The following is a 25,010-nucleotide window of genomic DNA, read 5'->3' on the forward strand; positions in this document are numbered from 1 at the left end:
TTTATCCACTAGAATAGTTTGTGAGGACTGGGACTCCAGAGCTTAACCCACATGAGCAACTCAAACCCAAAGCAGATTCAGCCATGTCAGCAAAAAGTGACTAACTACTCCATTTAGCCTGTCCTTTTAAAAATATTTTATAGCAATCTCCATATGAACTCTGATGTAATTGTTACCAAGGATGTAGGGCAATGGAAAATCAACCATAAATATTGCAGATGCTCCTCCTTTCCTGTTATCGGACTTTCATTCTTTATTTTGTTTGTGTCATGCTTCTTTTTCTGATCCTGCAAAATTTCTCTCTTTATTTAACACTGAATATGTTGATGTGCTGAATGTACTTAGTTGAGCTACAGGCAACATGTCCGTGCTGCATATTAAATACTGCAATTTTAACTAACTTAAAAATGAGTGTTGTTTCTAAAGCAATCCAATATATTTATCTCCAAAAAATCTGGAGAAGTCACAATGTTCTACACTCCCTTCTCCAGCAGTTTCAAAACACTATTTTTTAAATGCACACACACATATGTGTTTGTTGTTATCCACTATGTCAACAAGAAGACTTATGGGTGAAATTTGCATTTTACCACCATTGTAAAAGCCACAGTGCACGTACCTAGAACATGTGGAACATCAAAACCATCTTTAAATAACAAAACCTTTTTCTCTGCTTGGGATGTTGAATTTCTTTCAAGCTACAATGGTTGTGGGGATTTAAACACCTGATTTATAGTTTTTATCATTCTCCTTAGTGTGTTGAAAGCATTTCTAAGCATGTGACTGATGAAACCAGCAATAATTTGGAATGACTTCAATTTAAGAGATACAGATGTGTTATAGAATCATATTATTTTTATAATAACTGCAATCAATTATTCTGGATCATTTCAGTCACTGCAACAGAGGGCATGTCTGGGAAAAAATGTGTAGTTATGTTTATGCAGCATACCCAAGATGCATAGCTGGGTGAGTGTCTTGGCATGAAATTATTCAGGTAAAGGGCAAGCTGCTTCAGCATCCTTGTGTCACTAAGTGAGTATCTGTCCTTCCCTTTTCCTCCTACATATTCTCATTTCCATGGCTTCCTGGGCTTCCAGGGCCCCTTCCCACTACGTTGCCTGTCACACTCTGCCACCTCTGTCTTCCTACAAGGCTCCTTTCTTCTGTCCCTCACTACCGGGGCCATACCAGATCTTTGCTCCCTTTCAGGGCAGGACACTCTTTACTCCCTCCACGCTCCCAAGCACGTAGTCAGTGCTGTCTGTATGCAGGAGCAGCAGGCTCAACCTGCCAGGTGCTTTGGAGAATGGTAGCAGGGCCATCCACAATCTCAGGTAAGACACAAAGATAAAAAAGCTTCTGCTATGCCTAAGGTTGAACTTGAGAGCATAAGCAGCAAGAGATCTTAGCAGAGGTGCGCACAGCGTGCTAGCAACAGAGCACATCCTATCCTGATCATGAGTTATTGCTTTCAAGCATATGCAAATATTCAGCTCATTAGCAGTCCGATCCAAACCCCTGTCCCATTATAGTCAGCAACAAAACTCTCCAAACTGTGGTGGGGAATTAGAATTTAATGGAGCTACATTAGCACAAGATACCTTCCCCATGAATGATAATAAAGCAACCACACTTAAAAGTTGTTATCTCACAACAGTGACATCATTTCTCCTTTCTGACATAATCTGTTTCAAGTCACTCTTCAGGAAAGAATTCCATGAGCTCTTACCTTATCAATAGGTAGTTCTGTATAAATCATTTCCATTAATGATTATGTCTTTTTGAACTGAAAAAGAAAATGATGCCAAGTGTATGACAATTGTTCTATCAATGGGGTAACAAGTTTTGTAGCAGTAGTCTCAACTATAGCCCAAAATGAGTGTCATCCCAGTCATTATTGGGTAAAAAGGTGGGTGGGAATAGATAGAAGTTCTCAGATCCCCATCAAGTTCGTTCCCACTCTCATAGGGATAGTGTCTATGTTCTAACTTGGCTTTACCTCTGAGGAGTCAGGCAGTTTGATCCTCTAAGTCCTGGAGTTAATCTTTAATTTTAGTTAGTTTAAGTTTCCTGGGATCTTTGACACTGGGTCACTCAATTAGGTATCTGTATTACCTTTAACAAAAAAGCATTGAGTATAAAATCTGAGCAGAATTAGCAGTGATAGGCTGTGGTCCAGATCTGAATAACACTCAGTTTTACAAGACATCAAGACTGAAACTCTGAAAACAAGCAAACAAAAAATATTCATTACTCTATTCATTACTCTAAACACCTCAGTAGATCCCAAATGCCTCAGTAACAAGGGCTATCACTGGGCTCCTCTCCATCCCCATAACTTCAGCTGCGTGTGAGGGATCTCTACACTTCTCCCACCTTAATTCTGTTTTCTCACACTATACCATCATAGACCCTTCGTACATCTCCTGGGGACCCTCCATATGCACACAAAGGAAGAGAAAGATCAACCTTGGCAGAAAATTGAGCTGAACATTTTTTTTTCTGCTGATGAAGCAACAAAACGTCACGGAACAATTTGTTTTTGCCTGAAGTAATGATTGCAGTGTCGCAGGGAAACAGCTAGTGCCAGAAAGTTAATCATCAGAGCCTTTGCACACTTGCTTCCCACACTCCAAAAATTCTGTTCTGTGATGTTAGTGCAAGTTCCTCATGTTGCCATTGCAACCATGAAACCAAATACCCTGAAGTGACTGCTCTGCCCCCACTTAGATTTTACTATAATTATTCCTGTGATTCATCTTAACTGTAGTCAAGGTATCACCAGGTAAATTAAATCTGCATTGGTGGATCACCACTGAACTGCTCAAATTAAAATATTTTTCAGTATTTTATTTTGTTATCACACCAAAGTATTAATTACCAAGCCCTTCTAGAGATGCTGAAATGGAAAGCAACGCAGCCACTACTGCATAGACATAAAGAGATTGCATGTAAGGATTATATAGTTAAATGATACAGAAATCTAGGCTTCCACTTAGGAAAGGTCTATTTGGAAAGGACTTGAAACACAGGGAAAGATAAAAATCTTGTGTGTTGAAAGCTCAAATCCTAATTATTCTTACTTAGTGATATCTTATAGCATGACTCCATGTAGCTGAGGAAATAAATCCCCTACCTCCTTACAAGTCCAAGAATAGCTAGTTCTGCACACAGCAATTGATGAGAACCTTGCCCAAATTAATGTGGGTTCTTTCTAGAGCACTCTCCTTTGAGGACCTCATCTTCCCAGTATTTGCTGTGCTTATCTGAACTTTTGTTTAACTCCTTTGCTCTTCTGCATTTCTCTCTAAAATACTGATTTTGATCAGAGGCCAGAAAGAGGGTGGAGCTTTCCATGATTCAAACCATGACAGTCGACATTGCCAGGATAAAAGACATCAAGCAAGAGGGCTGCCACTTCTCTAAATCCAGCCCTTTGCCACCACTGCATGGAGATTTCATAAATGCTCCCAGCCATCAGCTAATTACAGATGCTTGAACTGGCTCCCATTTCACTCCTCTTTCAGAAGGCCTTTCTCTGTATGCTTGCTTTGCCACAGTTTGGTTTTCCTGTTAGAAGACATCAATAACCAGAAAGTGAAGGAAGAAGTTAGCAGCCCCATAGACACATATCACCGTGTCCTGGAGCTAGCCACATGCTGCTTCTCTACGTGGCAATGTGGGGAGCACAGGGCATGCTTGCTGGGCTGCCAGTCAGAGCCCAAGCAGCTGGGAAGCAGACTCATGGGATTAGTGCTCAAGCACACCCTCCACCCTCCCATTCCCCTCAGGTTTCAGGTTTATTTCAGAGCCAGTCTACACCAAATAATACAAATTTGGAAAAAGCCTCCAGCTACATTCCTGCTATGCAGCTTCAGAAGACATCCGCAGCAAGGCAAATACACAAATTAATAATAAAGGCGTATCTTATATCCCTTAAGATGAGAGGTTTGGCTTTCTTTAGCAAAACTTCAGTGTTTTTCTTTTTTTTTCTTTTTTTTTTCTTTTTTAAGTTAACATGCCAAGAAGAAGAGCTGGGTTGAGCTGCAACACCTATTTTGCAGTGGGATGCAGCAGCTGATCCAGAGTCAGTCCTGAGCGCTGGTCCCACAGCCCCACACTCCCACCTCCTGCAGGACTTCTCATCAGCAGGGTGGTGATGCAGCAGGGGTCAGCAGCTCTCCCTTATGTGACTTGGATGACATCCATGTGCTTGTCGCATCTTCTTCCCAGAGAAAGGCACATGCTTGTTGTATCTGTTGGGAGGGGTCGTCTCTGCTGTGAATCTCAGCCAGGCGTGCAAACACCACAGGGAAGGGGAGTGTGATGTTTCCAGCCCAGGTCTGAGCCCTGTGGGAGGCAGATCTTCATTCTGAGGAGGTCTGAAAGAAGGAGAGCTCCCATCTCTGAGATGGTCTCAGGACATTTGAATAAGAACAGCACGTACCTCTTTCAGTAGGTAAAAGTAGGTCAGATGCTATAGTCAGAAAAATAAACATTTGGGTGTAGCAATCTTCCTCAGGTGTACACTATCACTTTCAGTGACATGATGAGACAAAATCTGGAGATTTAGCAGTCCTTCCAGTCCAGGAAACCTGTAGCTTCAGTCATGGATAATCATATTCACTGCTGTACAAACTTCTCACTTGCTTGAGGCTAAGATAGATTTGGAAATCAAGAAATATAATTCTGTTTCTGATAAGATTTGCCGTTCTATTGTGGTTTCCTCATCTGTGATATACAAAGCAGTTATTAAACATGAAATAGCTGATCTTGACAAGGTCATTTTGAGATAGATGAATATCACTCATACTTTTATGCTGGGAGCTGGTGCACGGGGAAGCTATGTGGACTGACTGCTGTCATATATTAGTTCTCTAACAGAATGAAGAGATCTGTCTTCTTCATTACAGTTATCTATCAGTAAGCTGTTCTTTAATATTCCGTCTATAGGCTTGTCTGGTTTCAGTGCACAGCTTCGGTGTGGCTCTCACTGAGCTAGCTTTAAATTAAATAGCTTAGAAGAGAGGTAGTTGTACTGGCTTTGAAGTTAGGTTTCTCCTCTTTCCCAAATACCCAGCACTGGGATCATGGGTTTTCCAGCATTTGCTGATTTTTCAGTTTCCCAAGTATATTATTTAGATTTTCATTGTGAGCTGCAGACTATATAACTCAGAGCTTCCCTTTTACCCTAAGCATCTTCAAGGGAGAAATAAATGGTTCTTTCTCAGAAATAAACAATATTTTACATGCATCCCAATATACTCAAAAGGGGAATCAAAGCAACTAGGAACTGTCCCACTGCACCAGAGTTTCAGTTTGGAAGTGAGGTCCTACTGCACGATAGATGCCTTCACAGCATCTAAATTTCGCTTCTGTAATTCACCATTTCCAACAGCATCAGTGAAGACATAGGTGAGACTGGTACACCTCTAGCACTTCATCCTCCCAAGTTACGCTTTTACTTAGCATTTCATGACCTGGATCTCAAAAACTATGGGAATGAAAAATGTCAAGGCTGTGTAAGCTCACTATGCCACTTCCTTTTATTCAGAACTTCCATCAAATTAATTTCCCCCCTGCAGACCTCTTACCAGCTTTCCTGGGCCTCCCACAGACCTTTTACTGCCTCCTTCCCCTCTGTGAGCCAGGTCACCAAGCCTGGTGAAGCAACAGTGATCAGCAGCAAGCGGTGCATGTTGTCAGCAGGACAGTGCTGGGGATGAGCCACCAGGCTAACACCCTGTCATTAATTCCTGTTGAATTCTTGCACATTTGGTTTCTCTGAGTCCTTAAATTTTCAGCACAGGGTTTGGAGCAGGAAGGAGAGGGGCAGCATGGTCCATGGAACTTGCGCACAGTGTAGAGGTCCCAAAGGCTGCAAAGGTTGGGGTTGTGACAGTGCATGGATGCATAGGAGGAAAGCAGGGTGTTTGTTTTCAACTTGCATAGATGCCTACAAATGGAGTCCACAGTGGCACCTGCACCTTTTCAGTGCCAGCCAGGCAGGACTCTCCCCTGGGCTGTTCCTTTTTCTGAGCAAGTGAAGATGCTGCAGCAGGGATAGAGGTGAAGCTGCACCCACAAGTGACCCAGTCTCTTGCTGCCAGCATTTCACTCCTCCTGGTCTCACAGACACAGCGTGGGGTCCAGCAGGCAATCAGGGCTCTGTGGGGAGAGCTTAGCAGAAGGCTGAGTCTGTCTGTGCAGGACCTTCTATACAGCCAGTTCCTGAGGCCCTAAGGGAAGGATCCTAGCTGGAGAATGAGTTTGCTCCAGTGGGCAACAAGCCAGGGCTTTAGGGTTTTGACAGAGCAAAAGTGCCTCGCTGACCTGAGACAAATTGGTCTGACTGTGCTGCAAAAGCCAGGCTCAGGATGTGCATAGGTAACCCGCACCTTGCCAGAGCACTTGGGACTTAGGGCAGGGAAGCATCCATCCCTGAGACCTGGCAGTGGCACAGAGCATGGTGGCCTGCCAGCCCTCCCTGTCAGCATGCCTGGCTGTGGGGGCATAATGTATCAGGATATGTATGTCACCGCCAGCATCCATGGGGAATCCCAAGCCTAAAAACCCCGCAAAACTATTTTGCATCCCCACCTACGGCAATATTGTAGGCTATAAATTTTGCATGTGGTCACTGTACTCTTCCAGAGTGTGTAGGCGGCTGTCAGCTTCCTAATCCTGGATTTATTGGCAGCAATGAGAGGAGAGAGAAGGCTCTTGTCAGGAACCAAGAGGACAAGAATCTTCTTGGCACTTTGGAGGACTCTCCCGTTGGTAGTTACATGCAGCGGGGTCCCCACAGGCTCCCAGGAATGTCACCCTTCCCAAACCACCACAAGCAACCCCCTAAGTTTCCAATAAAACCCACTGCCCTCAGTTTTCCTCCCTTTGCCATATGCACATACTGAGTAGCAATCCAGCAGCAGCACCCTCACCGCCGCTGCTGAGGAGCTCAGGCAGAGCCACCAGCCCAAGCTGTACCTCCTTGCCCCCAGTTTCAGGTACCCGGGGATTTCACTGGAGCAAGACGGGAGCCCTGGGATGAGCCTGCGCCTCTGCTGACTTCAGAGACAAACCTCCACACCCCGAGCTCCTCCTGGGGCATGGGAAGAGGTTTTGGCATCCACCTCCTTCTGCTGTGACAGGAGTCTAAAGCACCGTGGGAAGCCAGCAGGTAACGGTGGTGCTCACACATTTGTTCCACCCCCTGGCTCTTCAGATCACACAGTGTATGGCTTATGATTAAATAAATGAGGATTTCCTCCCCGTCTTCCATGCATTTTAGCATTTCTTTGAGAAACAAGAGCATTGTTCATCTGTAACTATGAAATGAAGCAGTGCACTGATCTGCAGGGTTCTTCTATGAAAGCTGGTGAAGAAAACATTTCAGAAAAAAAAAAAGAAAAAAGAAAAAAGAAAGGAAAGACAGAATTGCTTCCTTACATTATTTACATGCACTCTGCTACCTAAAGGCAGTTGAGCTCAACTCAAGTGTCTCACTTTGTGCAAATGTGTGAGCATCTGGCAGAAGCTTATAACTTACACGGCATGGGTGCAAGTGAGCAGAACTCTTGCATCCAGCAAAGACCAACAAGTATTATGCCATATAAATAAGTGACAGCTTTGGAAATGAATTCGTTTTAAGAGAGCCTGTCAGCTTGAAACGTAGCCACTTTGCAAAAAAAAAAAAAAAAAAAAAGCATTTCAAAACATTTTCAGGTTGATGTCTTCCCTGAATTTTCCCCCATCACTTTTAGCATCTCATTTTTGTACCAATTATTTAAACTTGCTCTCTGTGAAGAACCCACCAAAAAGGAAAAAAAAAATGCAGAGGAAAACCAATCATCTGTGCAAATGTACACGATAAGACAAAGCAAGGAATGTGTCATGACTGAGGAAAGATACTAACAAAAGAAATCAACACAATTATAGCTGGTCAAATAATTATTTCAAGAACTGGAGAGAGAAGGCAGGAGAGGGTGTTAGATAATGTTGTCCTTATAAAGCATCACAACTACAATAAAATAGAGCCTCATTAGTTTACCAGGACTAGCAACTCAGATCTTGCAAGTTGCGCACAGACCCCTGAACTGATGCAGTTGTTGTTGCCCTAATTTTTATTTTATGCTATTTTAATTTTTTTATTACTGACTAACAGCACAGTTTAGAGCAACCTTCAGCATGCTATGCCTTGGTGCAGGGAATTGAGCTACCACAGCACCGTCTACAGCAGTGCTGATTCCAGGCAAAAGGGTCTCAACAGGCTCTTTTGCATTCCCACTCTGGCTTCATCCATTGCTAACGAATGAGTCTGTTTAAGCATACATAACTCACAGTTATCTCTTTCAGATCATCTGCAAAATGTTAATGTAAAGTGTTCCCATTTAAAGATCCCTTTGCGTTGCAAGAGCCATGTGAAGCAGTCTCTATAGACAGGAGCAGCACCCAAATTAAGCTAGTGTGGAAGAAAGAGGAACAAGAAACCTTTGTAAAAGGCCCCGTGAAATCCTCCCCGTGCAAGAGAGCCCATCCGCCGTGTAGGCAGGCGGCATGATTAGCGATGGGCGACACCGTCCACCCTGGTGCCAGGGAGCTTCTCGGATCCACTCTACCATCCAGGCAAGACGTGACTCACGCTGCTCGCTTGCAACGAAGGAGGACCATCTGCTAGTCATGAGCAGATGACAAATTCACTGCATTGCGTCTTGTCGCTACTTCCAAATTTGTAAGTAAACACATTTTGTAACCTCTCTCGGAATACTTCAGAGCTTCGATAATGGAAAAGTTTAAATTTATGTAACGGGATGGCGGCGAGAGAGGGGGGGGAGAAGAAGTGTTTTTATTCTGAATGGAGACCGAAAGCACCCGCTCCAGCCCGAGCTGCTCGGCTCCGAGCTCCCCCGGGCTGCCGCCGCTCCGCGGTGCAGCCCCGACCTCTGCCGGCCCGGGCAGCGGCGGAGGTGCGGGTCGGTTTTCAGCGGCTGGGTTTCGCCGCCTCCCAGCTTGAAGGCTGAGAGGAGTACCGCAAAGAGTGAGCAAGGACCGTGCTGTGTGTTCACACTTCCGTTTGGTTCAGCGAGGGCATCGTCCGCACAAAGCATCCCCGTTTTGAAGGACAAGAGCCTATGGTGGATGAAAAGTTGCATGAATGTCACCTATGGAAGCTGTACACTAAACCCAGACATAAGAAGGCGCCAAATCACAGGACCATCCTCGCCTTACCGCTCCTACACTTCACACTCCCCATGGAAGGTAACTCTGTTGCTTGCAGAGAGGCACTGTCCTTTTCCAGTCCACCTCAGGGTGAATAACTGCTTTGCTCTAAGTCTCTGCTCTAAGTCCAGTCATCTGGATCAGCCCTACATGATGATGAAGGGCTAACTATGCTGCCTCTGAAAATTGAAATCAGGGGGAATTGGGTGATGATGAGCCTTGTATCTGTGCTATCCACATGTTAGCCAGCCCAAGGAAACCCTCTGTTGCTATTCTGCTTCTTCTACCCCAGCTTTTGTACTCCACAGAGTCTCTGCCTGAATGATTTGCTGACATGGGCAGCTTTCAGCACCTCTGCTTCTTTTGGAATGCTGGACATCCCAACCTGTCCTTAGCCCCCTTGGTGTTCACTCACACCTGAGAGACAGAAGAAAGTCAGAGACCAGCAATAAACCTCTGTAGACCGGCTTGTGAAATCACACAAAGCAGTGCACAGCCCTGAGGAAAGCACTGGACTCTTGCTGGCCAGGCATACACAAAGCCATCATCATCACTTGGTGGTCTATTGGCTTCTGTGCCCCTCACTCCCCCAAATACCATCTTTATAACATGGCCTTTCATCTCCCTTCAGATAAAATTTCTGTACAAATTTCCGGCATTTCAAATTGCAGCTACTCCCACCTCCTTTCCTTTCTGGCCTCAACAAACACTGTCTCATCCAAGTAGTACTCAGCCCGAGCACTGCCACGAGCATCCTTTGCTCTCAGGTGGCCATGGCTCTGCTGTCACCACCTCTGTCCCCTTCCCCAGTGCTGCCTTCTCAGCCACCTGCAGCAGAAGTCCCTTCCCCTCCTCTGTTCTCAAAGCCCCCCGTACACCCTATTCACTAACCAGATATAATTTCCTGCCTTCAGCTAGCCCTAGCCCTTAACATAATCCTTGAATGCCTACTTGATAGATTTTCCAACAAGGACCTTTGCTCATTCCCTCCCACAGCTCCTCAGGCGTGAGATGGGCACACCGCTAACACCTGCATGACTGCTCCCTTGTCTTCTGTCAAAATCATCATTACAAGCCTCTGGGATGCTCTTGGAAAATCTTTACTGCGGACTGCCCATGTGCTGAGCTCATTTCTGATCTGCCAGACACTGCTGTTCCATCATTTCCTCGTACTTTCCCTTCTCTTTGCCTACTCTGTCATCTTCCTTGGCCTCTGCTTCAGTGCTGAGCTCTGTAGGACAGGGCCCATCCTTTTTACTTAGCCATTCAATACTCAGTCTGGAGGTGTCCTGGTTCTTGATTAAGATTCCTATGAACTATGGTGATATGAATAGTAAATCATTAGGATCGACTCCCTGGTGTTGTACTATCACTCCAGGCATTCGCTACAGCTCCCGGTAGTAATTTGTCTTTAACTATGCTTCAGCACCTCGGCAATGAAGGTAGAAAATGTGTGATGCTAGTTAGCTGTAATCATGGCTGCCACTGAAAACACTGGTAGATAACCAACAGAAATAAGTCCCATAGTTCCTTATCTCAGAATGAAGATGTTGGTTTCTCTAGCGTTACATTTTTAACCCATTTTACTCAAATTTAATGCAGTCATTTAACTTTCATTTTCTTCCAGCTGCTAACCCCTCACCTAGTTCAAATGATTCATCCCTACTGCATTCACTGCCCAGGAATGTTGGCTTTCAACAAACTACAGCAAATAATGTAAAATAAACACAAGTGTGCTTTCATCTCACAACAATCTGGGTTAAGTACATATTTCACACACTGCACCACAGGATATGTTAAATTAAAATCAGAACCACCAGATTTAAAAATCCAATGCCAATTCAAACCATTGCTGAGTTATTTCTGTATTCACTTACATGTAATATTGGGCATGAGTAACAGCCATTGCTTTTTTAACCCTAAAATGTGCCATTTGACAACTTTTTTTCTCCATTAGTTGAGGAAAACCAAGATTTTTTGTTTGAAACTACTCCTAGTAAATATCCTTGTTATTTTTGTCAAGTATCCTGATCTCCTTGAACAAAACTGAGAGCCTACAGATAGTCTTGTCTCCATATTTCTCTTATTTTAGTGTTCTACATTTTCAAATTTACTTCCAATCATACACTGAAAAAGTAGCCTGGAATGGCTTACTTGAAATGATAAATAGGTTTTTAAATGTCTGCTGCTTCATTCTGCCAAACAGTCTGTATCTTGGACATATTCATTTTCTAGTCAAAAGATGTAGAGGAGCTACACTTGAACAAAATACTGTAAAAAGAGGTTGTAGAGACTGGGAACTGACAGAAAAATATCCATGTACTGGGCACAACTCTGATTTAATGCACTCTTACTCTAGATTTCCATAGTGTAATATTTTATGAATCTAGCGTCTCATTCCAACAACACTAGGATAGGAATCATGCTTTGGTTGTTGATTTATTTTGAAGATATGCAGAATAGACATTATATTTCCTTGAGACTTTATTAAATACAAGGCTTGAGATTGTCCCAGATTTAGAAAGTCTCTCTTTCTGTGCCATGTTGCTGTGTTTAGACATACAGAGGAGTCTAAAAGCCAGAAATGAAATGCTGGGGTTAGGAAGAGGAGAATTATTGTACTTCACCTCTTTTCTTTCCCTTGTCTTAATGAGGCTATTGCTTTGCCTCTGCAATATTTGTTTGAAGAGATGAACAGGAAGTTTTGGGGAGTTTTGCTAACTCTTTGACAACAAGACTCAGCTTCCTCCGCACTGCTTGGAAGGATCTGCACTTATGGGAATGACTGAAGTGTCCTGAGGACAGAAAAAGAAACAATCTCGTTTTAAGAGGTTAATGGTTCCTGGATCCTGAAGGACCTACCCCTTGCCAAAACTTCTGCTTGCTTTTCTCCTCTCAGCTTTCATGCTGCTGTAAAGCTAGACAACATCTTTCCCTCAGCAAGGAAAAATATTGACCTTTACTGGTGTTGACAAATACAGCAGAAGACAAATCCAGATACAAATATTTTCATCCATTGCCACAGAAACTCTCTGAGAGCTATATAGCCTTGTCAGGTCAGCTGAAATGTGAACACAGTCCGTTGGCTGGGAAAGGATGGAAAGCCATCCATTTCTCCCTAATAAAGCAGCCCCATGTGCTCTTTTGCCCCTCTCAGGAGAAGAAACATCTCCATTCCCTCAAGCCTGCTTAGTTTCTCTTTTAGGTCAGCTTTTGTGTAAGAACGAAAGCAATGAAGCTTAGTAGCCATTGGAGGAGGTGGTGAAAAGCAGAGCAGAGGAGTTGGTTTTAAAAGATGTGCAGGTCAGGAATGTTATCCTTGCTGAGGCTTTGAGAGACAGCTGAATATCTGTATTACCAGAATTAGAACTGCTTTCTTTTAGCTCCACTTACAGCTCTACAACTTAAATTGTACTGCAATTTAAGTTTAGAGCTCAGTTCAAAAGCCAGTAGCTCCACAACTGGCATTGGTAAGGAAAAGAGGATAAATAAGCTAGCATTTTTTCCTCCTTTGAAATTAAAAACAATAAATGCCAGGATTTTCAAAATTCCAGGAAAATTCAGCCTGAGGGATTTTCTCTGTTGGCTTCAATAATCTTTGGATTCCATCCTTGGAGAGAACACTTTTAGAGCAAAATATAATAACAAGCAAGAAGAGCACTGAATCTCATAGCTGCTGTACAGCAGAATTAGATCTTGCTGCACTCCTGTGGAGGTCTATACACTCGATTAGGATAACATTTCAGCTTCTTTTAACTACTGAAATCCTTATTCTCTAATATCCAGTTGTGCCTATATTAGGGGAGTGCTATGACATGCTTGGGCTCAGAGATGGGGCCCAGAAGTAGGGACATCCTGGTGAGAGGAGAAGGCCAAGGAGACCCTCGTTTCAATTTTTGGTCCAAACACTTCTCTTTACCACCACTGAAAGGTAAATCATAGAATCATAGAATAGTTTAGGCTGGAAGAGACCTTAAAGATCATCTGGTTCCTCCTCTCCTGCCATGGGCAGGGACACCTCCCACTAGATCTGGCTGTCCAACACCCCAGACATGGTCTTTTCATGGGCCTGCCTGCTACAGAGCTGCATGGAAATCTTCCATGGTAACTTATTTCCCACCAGAAATAAATAAATAAATAGATAAAAATAAAAATGTTAGTTTGTAAAAAACAAAGGGTTTTATCAAAGATAAATAATTTTGAAAAGCAAATTTTTAGAGGAATTCTTCCAAGAAAGTCTCATCTGAATTTTCTGGAAGCAAATGTTTCAGTTTTCCATTTTGAAAGACTTTTTACTATGGTGGACTCCTACTTCAATAATGCATTAAAAAATCATGATTTCAAGGTGGAGTAAGAAAGAGGTATTGCGTTTTTATCAAAATGAAACACTGAGAGCAGTTCAGTGAATGCTGTTTTTTTACAGGTGGTTTGGGGGAATTTATTTTGGGCTCAGAAAATTTGGAAGAAAAATGGAGTGTCTTTGTTCCATTCTGAGAAAGAACAATTTTTCAAACCCATTGCTTTCCCTCTAGACCAAAAACTCTCACCCATCCCTAATTCTCAGAAGCCTGCATCTTTTCCTATGGTCAGCTGTAGCTGAGCTTTGGGTGTTTGAGGGGAGAATAACCAAAGGAAAGCACTGTGCTGTCAGGGCAATAGAAACTTTGGCTAGTGGCTAGGAGTGGGTGAGCCTGAGAATTACTCGTGCTTGCCTGCAAGTTGGCAGCATGTCTGGAGAGCATCCAGGATCTCCAAGTGCCCAGAGTTACAGGCCAGCCCAGGAAACAGCCTGCTTTAACAGCTCTGGGACACCCGGGAGGCCTTTTTTGGTTAAGTGCAAACCTTTACTCACACGCACACGCCCCACCTTAAGCAGCAATCCAGTCATTCTCAAAGAATGTCTTAAAAATAATTAAACGGCTTTACATCATGTTCCAGGAGATTAAAATTTTCTGCCTTGCATTTCTTAAAGCTACCAGCTTATAAGATAGCATGTCAAAGGAACAAAAGGTCATACGTGGCACTACTTGCTGCCTCCATCCGGGGGGAGTAGCCAAGCATTTTATTACCTCTTTTCTTGGCTAAGGAGAGGAAAGAAAAGTGAAATAGTCTTAGCTTAGGCTATGTAGTGTCCCCTAGCCTCTCTCATGCAAGTGTGGGGTCATGCATTTGGCATCACTTTAACTCCTGTTAAGTCATGGATGTCATCCAAACATGTGCTGAACATGAGGAGTATGTCCTCCTCAGGTGGAATTTGGAGATTCCCTTCATTTCTCCAGTATTTGTGAAAACAAACAAACAAAACCAGATTAGAAGTGAGGAGTGGCTCTAAATAATGTCAGTGTGGTACCACCTGCTGTGCTTGGAGGGCTGTTTTGTTTTTCAAACAAACTGACTATATTGTTCACATTCATGAGAATTAAATATTGGTCTTTCAAGACTATCTATCCAGGAAAAATAAAACAATGGTTTCATCAGCAATAGGCAGAAACAGCTGCTAGAAACGGTTCTCAGAGTAATGCACTGGGAATAAATGTCTCAACATCACATTGAGAGAGAAAGGATAACAGAAGATGAAGCAGGTCAGCTGGCACCTGCAGCAACCTGGCCAGCCTGCCTGGCCCCTGGGCTCACCAGGCAGAGGCTTCTCAGGGACCTCTGCACCAGCCATGGTCAGGGCACTAAGTCCTGGATCCCAGTTTGGCACCTCTGATGGTGGCACAGGACACTGATGCAGCACTTCTCAGCACTTCTCTCTCCCTCCCTGTTAAGTTCAAGTTTGATTTTTAATGCTTTTCAAATCAACTTAACTGTGATTCTTAGGGGAATCTCAAATTTCTTGTCATATTAGGATAACAAAAAATGTATGTGCCGTTGTGGGCCACTACATCACACGACTCCCTCTTGTTCCAGTCCCTGGCATCCCAAATCACAGTATGGATGCAGCTCTAATAACCTTTCCTGGGCAAGCTGCTAGCCTCCTTGGGTAGAGAAAGGACATGAAGAAGAACTAATATCCCAAGACAAAAGAAAAAGCTTTTCCAAATTTTTCTCTTTCTTCTCAAGTGTTTGATGAAAATGTATCAAAGAGCAAAAAGGGTCTCAAAGAGCAAATGACAGTGTACGGGCTTTGTGTCAGGCTCTGAATATGAAAGATGAGAAAGGAAAGAAAGAGACAAAAGAAAGGGAAGAAATAATAAGAAAATGAATAAAGGGAGGAAATGGCCAAGATATGAAAAGAAAGTGAGAAGCAAAATGGCTGAGAAAAGCGGGAGAAGAAATTTTGAAGGAAACGTGTGAGGCTGCAAAATAGTAGATGTACATGTCTCTAGTGGAAAACGGTCATTATGGGGCACGTACAAGCAAATATGACATTAAAAATTACACAATAGCAGATAAGTAAAGGCTGTGGGTAGGTCTGGATAGTTCTCCTCCAAATAAGGCAGCCGAAAATCAGCGTTCCCTTATTGCAGCTATTGTGAAGCTAAAGTTCACTTGTACTGAAATGTTTCCTTACTTTGTATCATAGCCTGATAAGTGATTTGTTCCACTGGGAGAAAACCTTTTATCACCACGGCCCATGTGTGTTTTGTTGGCACAGTATCTGAAGTCCAATTATTCAATATACTTTTTCAGCTGGTGGGTATTTGTTTGAATTTTTAACAAAGGCGGGGTAAAACTATGTTTTTGAGAAATTCTGCTTTGCACTTTCTCCCTGTCTGGGTCTTGGCTCTTCTTTTGCTACTTTCTGTCTACAGCCAAATCCACTCCCTGAAGCACCGAGGCACTGCAACGCTTAAATCCAAAAATCCTCTGAGTGTTTGCAACACCCCGAGCACCCACACACCCCGCTTCTTCCAGTGCCCTTTCCCACTGCGGTGTGCAGATGTGCTCTGGGCAGGCGAAGCACAGTCACATCTGCTCTCATCAAGGTACTGCTGCCGTAGCAAAGACAAGTGCAGCAGCCCCAGCAGTGCTCTCCCAGCACTGGTTCTCCCAGCAGTGTTGCAACCAGTGCTTGGGATAGCTTTGACAACACTCCCTCACCCGGTAAATTCGTTCTCTCCTTGATTTCACACGCTGAACAGTAGCCAAAGCCATAACCTGTGAACCTGTGATCTTCCTACCTTGCAAGCACCTTCCAGACGTACAGCTTAACAACCAGGTGTCCTGTTACAACTAAAACCACCTGGAAATTTCACAGAACTTCTCCAAAATGTGCTATGTAAACGTCAGGCTTTTTTCAAGGTCAAGACGGCTTCCTTTTTTTTTTTTTCCTCTCAACACTATTTACACGGTAACTATTGTTTTGCTGGACTTCTTTCTCTTTGATTCTTGAACAATTTAGGCTTTACATTAAAAAAAAAAAATATCCCTTTCTTTGCTGTGCATACATATGTGCTCTGTCTAAACATGAGCATCGCAGCTGCCTAGCATGAAGCAAAGTTCTGCTGTTTTATGGTAATAGTACATTCCTCCTCGCATTTTGACCAATGGTCTTTATAACTGAAAAGTACACAGAATTTAGGCAAAGGTTAGGCAATACGTAAACATTGCACATTTTCATAAGAGATGCTGGTAACAGCGGCAATAAATCACAGACTTGGTAAAAGCTGACGGTGGACTAAGCACCCCGCATTCAACATAAATAAGGAAACAATTTTCTTTGTTTGTACCCTCCCAGCATCCCTCCCATTTAGCGATGGCTAAAACAATCAAAACCATTCCCCAAGCCACTGACCACGTCTTGAGATGCGCCCATTGGGATTCCCTTGGAGATGAGTCGCAGACCAAGACATTGGAATGCTGCTTGGCTGCAGAGTTACTGAAGATCAAAGTGAAAGTACGGAGAAAGCAGTCATAAGGCAGAAAAAGTGTGTGGCCCTGGGTAGAAACCAGGACCCCAAAATTCTTTTGGGCAGAGAGCTTATTGAAAAGTCCAACCTTCATTTCCCAACACGGAAATGAACTTGTTGTTTGTTCCCACTGGTCCAGGAAGAAAAGCAACACAGGATAAATAAACAGGACAGCCCCAAATAAATATTTGTCTCTGAATATCAGTGTCAAACCAGCATCCTCCTGGAAACAAACTGGCAAGATGTCTCTTCTTCTGGGATGTGGGAAATACTACGTGCAGCCACTAGGCAACACATGGACTTAGGAACACAGAGCTGGGTAGCTGGGACATTGCAGCACAGACCTGCCTCTCCTTCATTTGCAAAAATCCTCAGGTCTAAATAAGAAAACGCCACTGCGAGAGAGAGTAACATAAGGTCAGGCTCACTTTGCAAGGTAACATCCTTTCCCTGGGCCAGCTCTGCTGCCCAAGTGAGCTGGCTGGAAACCGAAGGGAATTTTGCCATTTGAAACTGTTTACATTTCAAACAAAAAAGACTTTCATATTTCCTACTAGGCGGAAATTTCGTAACTATGGCAGTAATGGAAAATAATTAGTGCAGTATTCTGAGACTTCATTTAAAATGTTATATCTTAATGCACAGGCTTTCATTTTTTGATCGATCACAGGCCCGGCAACAGCAGCAGTAGTCAGCTACATGACCATGGAGAGCCCACCAGCAACCCCTCTGAAACAGCTCGCTTAGAGTTACATATTTCAGTGCAGGTGTGTTACAGTCATCTCTGTAGGGCGAGAACCATCAACAACACACCCGGCGGGTAGCCAGGAGGCAGGGCAGGGTGTCAGCGTTGCTCTGCGGACAGGTCTGTCCTTCCGAGCTGCTTTCGACTAGGGGGCACTGTGAAAGCGTCGTGCTGCTCCGTGTACAAGTTGTCACCGAAAGTTGCACGGACATCGAGAAAACACAGGAACACGCATTAGCTACAGCTCCTGCTTTCATTCCAGCACACCTTTGTATCTGCTGGCTGCCCCCTGGCATAGAAATCCTTCTTTTTAGCTATTTTTAAGGCGTGGAATGGGAAAAAAAAAAAAAAAATCTTGAATGCCTATTGCTATCCCCCTCCTACCTATATCCTATAAAGATTTTAAAATCTCAGATTAAAAACCACCTTAAAAATAGTTTTCTAACAACATTGCTTAACACAAACATTGAAATCCAAGGTCCCGATAACATGCCGACTGCAAGCTTTGAAATAACCTTTGGAAGTAGTACAAGAGGGTTATTTTCTGCCGTCAGATGACATGTTATTCAGCAACGATATTTGCCTTCTCTCCGAGGTGGCATGCCGTGATTAAGAAGTGTGTTATCTTTTGTTCACAATCACTTGTAAAGATCTTAAATACCCGTGACATAGCTCTAGCCACCCCTCCAGTTCTCTGCCAGGTTGTCATTTAGCTTTATGCTCAGTTCAACATTCTTTATCCAAATTTGAATGGGGGGGGACAGCCTAGTACTTGTTCCAGACACATCCAGTGAGTGCCGAGGTAGGATTTTATAAGCATCTCTAAAATCCCATGCTAAGTTCTGTTATGATCCCTTCACCCAGAAGTTTTACGAAACAGTCAAGTTGCAAGGCCAGGAGTTACCACTGTGATCATCTACTCCAGCCTCCTGCAAAACATCTGCGGTATTTCATCCACTAAATCCCCTAATGCCCCTAAGGGAATTACTGTTCCCTCTTGTGTGAATGAGCTCTCCTGAGCCAAGTAGCTTCCGTTTAAAGTAAAAATATTCCTTCAGAAAAAAATAAAAATAAAAAAATCAGCCTTACTTACATCACCTTTCAATATCAAATACCTTCTCTTTACTTAAGAGCTAATAAACTATGGTCAAGCCATCTGTGGACTCCATCAGTAAGCTAAATAAATGGAGCTTCAGCTCTGTTTTTGTGAAGCTTATTTTCCCACATGTCCAAGTTTTTTTGTGCATCCTCCTTGAACTCTCCCTGGTTGGTCATGTTCACCTTGAAGACAATGCCAGAGCAGACACCGTGCTCCAGCAAAGGTCTTTGGGTCTGGCTCAGTCCGGGTATCTGAAATACAGGTGTCTATTGCTGAGGCTATCCCAAGGGCCAAACCTCTCTGGAAATGTGTAGCAGAACATTCCTGTGCTACCCATAAGGAGCTGCTTTAGGGACTGGGAGTTGTGCATCTCTTCTTTGAACCTCCATGAGGAATCCAAGCTTTAGGGATGGAAAGAAGGGGGAGAGCCTGCTTTTGAGGACATTTCTTTCTCACCAGACCTGACAAAGTTATCTGCTTAGGAGATAGGGTTTTCTACGTACATTGTCACAGCATTAAGGAGCTGCAGTTCAGGGTCAGGGCCTCTCCGTGCTTGACATTACGGATCCAAAACCTAAAGTTCTTCCCTGTCCTGTGAACAACATTTTTTTATTATTATTATTATATATTTTTTTTCCTACAGAGGCGAAGTGCTTATAGGGCTTTTGCATGCTGTTTGTTTCACTGTGATTCAAAGTAAAAATTACAGTAATGATCAACTTTGTTCTGTACTTTTTTGATCACCTTATTTCCTTTCTTCCTGCTGTCCAGGATTGTTTCCAGTGGTTCAAGGTGCTCTTAGGCCAAGACATCAAAAAGCAGTTGTCAAGTCTAGCTGACTTGTATGTAGTAAAAACTGATAGCAAACACTTCTCTTTCTTTTCCTGAATCTTTTCATTCCTGACCTATATTAAAAAGAAAAATACAAATATTGATATAAGTAAAATGGAGTGGTCCAGGAGCTTTCCACAGGTATTAAAAATAATGATTTAGCAGTTCATTAGAATTTACTTTCCTGTCTAATTCTCAGTCAGCTGCACTAGCCATGCCTGACTGGTAAAGGTATTCAGTAGAGAAACTGGGGCTAAACTCAATAGGAAGCAGTTGTTGAAAACTATCATGATAGAGCAGCTTTGTGAAAGCAGAGACTGTATTCGATGCTTTCACTGTGGAAAAACAGTGCTGGGATGTGGATGAGGAAAAATTAATTGATACATGCTGTTACTCTTCATTCTATTCTCTGAATAATAACTGAGATGAATTCAAGCCATGTCACTCAACTCTGAATTTGTTTGGAAAGGATTCAAGGAGTAAAGGAAACAGCATCCTATCTGAGGTTCAGCCTGCATCTCAAAATCTGTTCCATTAAAGGGATGAGGAAAATGTAACAGAACTTAACTGATACTGAACATGGTGGATTTTGTTTCATCTCCTCTCTAGAAAGCAAAATATGGTCTATACTTACTTTAAAAAGACTGTGATAAAAATGATGAAGCAAGAGATAGAGACCATAGCAGGAAGACTCTGGATCCTGATGGCCTCTCTTTTCTAGCTGCTGTCATGACACACGTCTTTCCCCTGTGGAGACTCAGCTGGCCTTAGATGTGGCTGGTTTTTGTGATTTAGCAAAAGGATGGTGCTGTGTCTAAAGTACCAGCCCAGTATTCAACAGGCACCTGTTCCATTTCAGGCTCTGACACAAACTTTCTCTGTGACACTGAACAAATCACCTGCACAAAGAGAAAGCAGAAAGGTGGTAAGACAAATTGACTGTGGTCAGTGCTCAAAAAGTGTGGAATATAGCATTCTAACTTTAGCAACTGCGCTTTTAAAAAATATGTAATTTTTAAATGAAACATCAAAATTTCCCCTCTTATCTTGAAATGAAAGTTTTCCCCAGATAATGGTTTGGATTATTTTGTTCCTGGTAAATAAATAAATAAATGAATACTTTAATAGCAAAAATAGCTATTTAGAAATAAAACAATATGTGTATGCCATTACAGCACTTCAGAAATGAAGCCCATCTGCAATCTGTTCTCTGAATCTTAGTCCACTGACCTAGTGTGAGCACACAGACTCTCAGTGAAGAAGAAGAGGAGGCAGAGGAAAAATGGATGAGAGCCTCAGCAGATAAAACCCAAGAGCAGTGCTCAATAAAATGTGTGGAGAACAGTAAGTGCAAATGTCAAACATGGGTTAGGAAAAGACAACAAGTTAATTTTCCTCGGTCGGGAGGGGATTGCTGGTTACCCATTCATGTGAGAGTTCAGAAAGTGTGTTCTCCCCAGAAAGTGCTCCATGCACCAGAAGTAGGAAGGCCACCTTTGCCAGCCCAAATCTTAGGACCATTTACTCACGTTGCATAGATATGTAGAAGTATTTTCCACCATCCCAGGCATCATGTGGACCAAAGTCTGTGGCTCCTTTCACAAGATTCATAAATGTTTTTGTCATTCTTCCTCTTTTTCACTGGAGGGAAAGATGCTGTGAAATTGAAAGGACCAAGTGAGAAAGTAATGGAATGAAAGGAAAAGGAAGAGGCTTTGAGTGCTGAAGTGTGGAAGGAAAAATAACCCACCTTCTAAACCCCTAATACTTCCAGCAAGAGGAAAGATATACCCAAATGTGAAATGCACAGGTAAAACAACAACAATTTCTAAGGTCAAAACCTCTTCCTCTGTGCTGTACGATATATACATTTTTTGAGTATACATTGGTGTGTGTGTCTATGTATACATATACAGAGAGAAACAACGAGAGAGGAAGATCATTTCTGCTCAGAAAAGTTAAATTACAAGAGAGCTTTGGGACAGCAGAAAGCAAGTAATATGGTTCTTGTAATTGCATAATTGGTAGTGATTATTACAAAACATCTTTTGTAAAATTTGCTCCTATATTTGTGATGAATTAAGTAAGTCAGAGGAGAAGTAACAGCTCCATATTTCTTCTATAAGACAACATTGGTACCTCAAAGGACAGGATGGACATAGAGAACTTCTGTTTCATTAAGCGTAAGTGTGGAATACCAGCACCATTCCTAGTGCCCTGAAGAATACAAAACATATGTAGCTCTCACTAAAAAGAAATTTCATATGAAGGTCCAACCCAGAGTTTCCATGAACCAGCAGAAGGGCTTTGTAGTCAGTCAAGAATACAGTATTTCTGTTTTTCAAAAATGTCTTCCTGATGTAGAAATGCCAGTTGTATTGGGTTTACACGGCAAGGGTTTGACAGCAGGGGACTGCAGGGGTGGCCTCTGTGAGCAGAGCCCAGCAGCTGCCCCATGTCAGAGCAGAGCCAGCTCCAGCCGGCTCCAAAAGGGACCCGCTGCTGGCCAGAGCCCAGCCAGGGAGCGACGCTGGGTGGGCCTCTGGGAGAGCAGATTTAAGAAAGGAGAAAAAAAATCGTGTAATAGCAGCTAGGAGAGAGGAGTGATAACATGTTGAGAGAAGCAGCCCTGCAGCCCCCCAGGTGAGTGCAGCAGGAGGGCAGGAGGTGCTCCAGGCAGGCAGCAGCAGTTCCCCTGCGGCCTGTGCAGGGAGAGGCCCCCGGTGGAGCAGGCTGTCCCCCTGCAGCCCATGGGTCCCACACGGAGCAGATCTCCACACTGCAGCCCGTGGAGGAGCCCACGTGGAGCAGGTGGATGTGGCCTGGAGGAGGCTGCGGCCCATGGAGAGCCCCCGCAGGAGCAGGCCCCGGGCCGGAGCTGCAGCCCGTGGAGAGGAGCCCACGCAGGAGCAGGGGGTCTGGGGGGAGCTGCCGCCCGCCCGTGGGGGACCCGTGCTGGAGCAGTTTGCTCCTGGGGGATGGATGGACCCCGTGGTACGGAGCCGTGTGGGAGCAGTGCTGGAAGAGCTGCTGCCTGTGGGCAGCCCCCGCAGGCTCAGTTCGGGAAGGACGGCATCCCGTGGGAGGGACCCCGCGTGGAGCAGGGGCAGGGAGGGAGCGTGAGGGAGCGGCGGAGACGAAGTGTCAGGGGCTGACCGCAGCCCCCATTCCCTGTTCCCCTGTGCTGCTCAGGGGGAGAAGGTGGAAGAGGGTGAATGGGGGAAGGTGTTTTGGTTTGCTTTTAGTTTCTCACTGCTCTAGTCTGTTAGTGATAGGCAATAAATTGTATTAATCTCCCTATGGTGGGTCTGTTTTGCCAATGATGATAATTGTTATCTTCCTGTCCTTATGTCAGCCCTTGAGCTGTTTTCATCATATTTCCTCCCCCTTTTCCTTTGAGGAGGGGGAGTGAGAGAGAGGTTGTGGTGGAGTTCAGCTGCCCAACTGAGTAAAACACGTCACCAGTTCATGATCAAAAATGACCCAGACTCTCAGGATTGAAAATCTCACTGAAAGTCACCTTAGAAACACCTCTCTGGCTTTTGCTTTTGAAAATACTGTGTCCAAAGAAAAATTAAAGGCAACTCACCCTGTGGAAAGAGTACTGAAGAACCTCAGACTCCTTGAATGTCACTGGATTTAGAAAGCAGATCTTCTAGCCACACAGTGTCCCCAACTTCCTGCTTACAAACTGTTTCAGCATTGACTCAGTAGGAATAACACCATCCACTGAATCACCCACCCATCTGCAACACCTGCTTCTTCCTTGGCTATTACGCCTTCCTTGGGATGACTCAGTTGAGCTGCTCTCAGCTTGTGAGATAGGAGACCATACCTTGAGACACATGGGCTGAGAGGTATTCAAGACCCCCTACTAATTTCCATCTTTCTGCAACCTGGGACACAATAATCCTGTGTCCACTCCCTGTGACTCCACACAGTTGGGGGTTGTTTTGTAACTTTTCCAACCCTGCCTATCTGGAACACTTTCCTGCCGAGACACTGACTCACTTCCTCTTTAGGAAGCTCACCCAAAATCCTTTTCACTTTAGCTTATAAACTATTATTAACTCCATCTGTAAAGCAAAACTTTACTCATCAGTAGAGCTAGCTGGGAATTTTCCAGTGATACACATTTTTTATTGGAAGATGTTGATTTGTCAAAACATAAATCTTTTTTAGAAACACACCAATTTTGCTTAAGCTTTCATCAGAAAAATTGTTTGCATCCAGAGTGGAATTTCTTGTTGCAAAGAAAGAAAGAGAACAGCTCATCTTAGCCAAGGCACTAGCATTCAGGTCACTGACATAGGAGAAGTGGACTTTTTGGCAGAACAGGGACCCAAATTTAGTTTTCCTAACCTACACACTGCCATAACAATCATGATCTCTTAAGACAAAGCAAGTTTGTGGCCTCCCATTGACATTGTTTTATTAAGTAAACAGTCTGTGGTACAAGGACTTGATCCTAGAAACTTCTCTGCTTCACTTCCGTGCTTAACCCCTAGGCAACCAGTAATTCTGAAAATTCACCATCTTTTTCTCATTTTCATAAAATCATGGAGTCATTGGTTTGGGTTGGAAGGGACCTTCATCACCCTGCCATAGGCAGGGCTGTCTTTCACTGGATCAAGTTCACTAGAACAGGTTCACTTTTTCTGAGAAACTTCAAAACACGTTAGGTTCTTCCCACTGAAGAGCAGGATGTTTTAAAACCTTAAAAGTAGTCACAGATTAGGAGAATTAACAAAGATTCCGGATCAGTTTTATTCATTATATTTACCAATGCTACTGTACAAAGCCACAGGTTACTCCCTCCACCTTACAAAGACACCGGTTTTAACAAATTTCCTGTGTTTTCCTTGGGACTGGAGGGAAATTTCTCGGTGATACACCTCCAACAAAAAATACACCACTTCAGTCAAAATGGTTCCTCTGAAATGCCTCATATTTATTAAATCTCTATGAGTGAGGCAATGGGTTTCCACAGCTGAAGGGCCCTCCCAATTTGTTAGAACTTAGATACAATCACACATTGAGATTTTGCTACAGATAAAACCTGTATCATTACCCATCTGTTTATGTTTGTTCTTTTTTTCATGGACTAAAGAAGACTCAATTGACAAGTGTGGATCTTTTTTCTTTATTTTCCATCCGTGGCTCAGAATTAATGTATTTCTGAAGGGGCTTGAGATACTTACTTAAGATCAAATTCTGATATTTAAATATGTATTCAGAAGTTTACTCTGCTTCTATA

At 43.4% G+C, this 25,010-nt stretch overlaps 1 long non-coding RNA gene across 2 annotated transcripts; it reads right to left on the minus strand.

Moving 5' to 3' along the window:
- Positions 1-17,338: 17,338 nt before the first annotated feature.
- LOC125183009 (uncharacterized) lies at positions 17,339-24,078 on the minus strand. Of its 2 annotated transcripts, none has more exons than XR_007163980.2 (4): positions 23,343-24,078; positions 21,283-21,409; positions 20,388-20,652; positions 17,339-19,827 (listed from the first exon to the last, which is right to left on the minus strand). It is a non-coding gene; the product is annotated as an uncharacterized lncRNA (long non-coding RNA). The 2 variants fall into 2 exon arrangements; XR_007163981.2 differs by lacking the exon at positions 23,343-24,078 and adding an exon at positions 21,893-22,382.
- Positions 24,079-25,010: the final 932 nt, after the last annotated feature.

This window comes from Anser cygnoides, chromosome 1 (genome assembly GCF_040182565.1).
Source record: "Anser cygnoides isolate HZ-2024a breed goose chromosome 1, Taihu_goose_T2T_genome, whole genome shotgun sequence".
In the NCBI taxonomy this organism is placed as follows: Eukaryota; Metazoa; Chordata; class Aves; order Anseriformes; family Anatidae; genus Anser; species Anser cygnoides.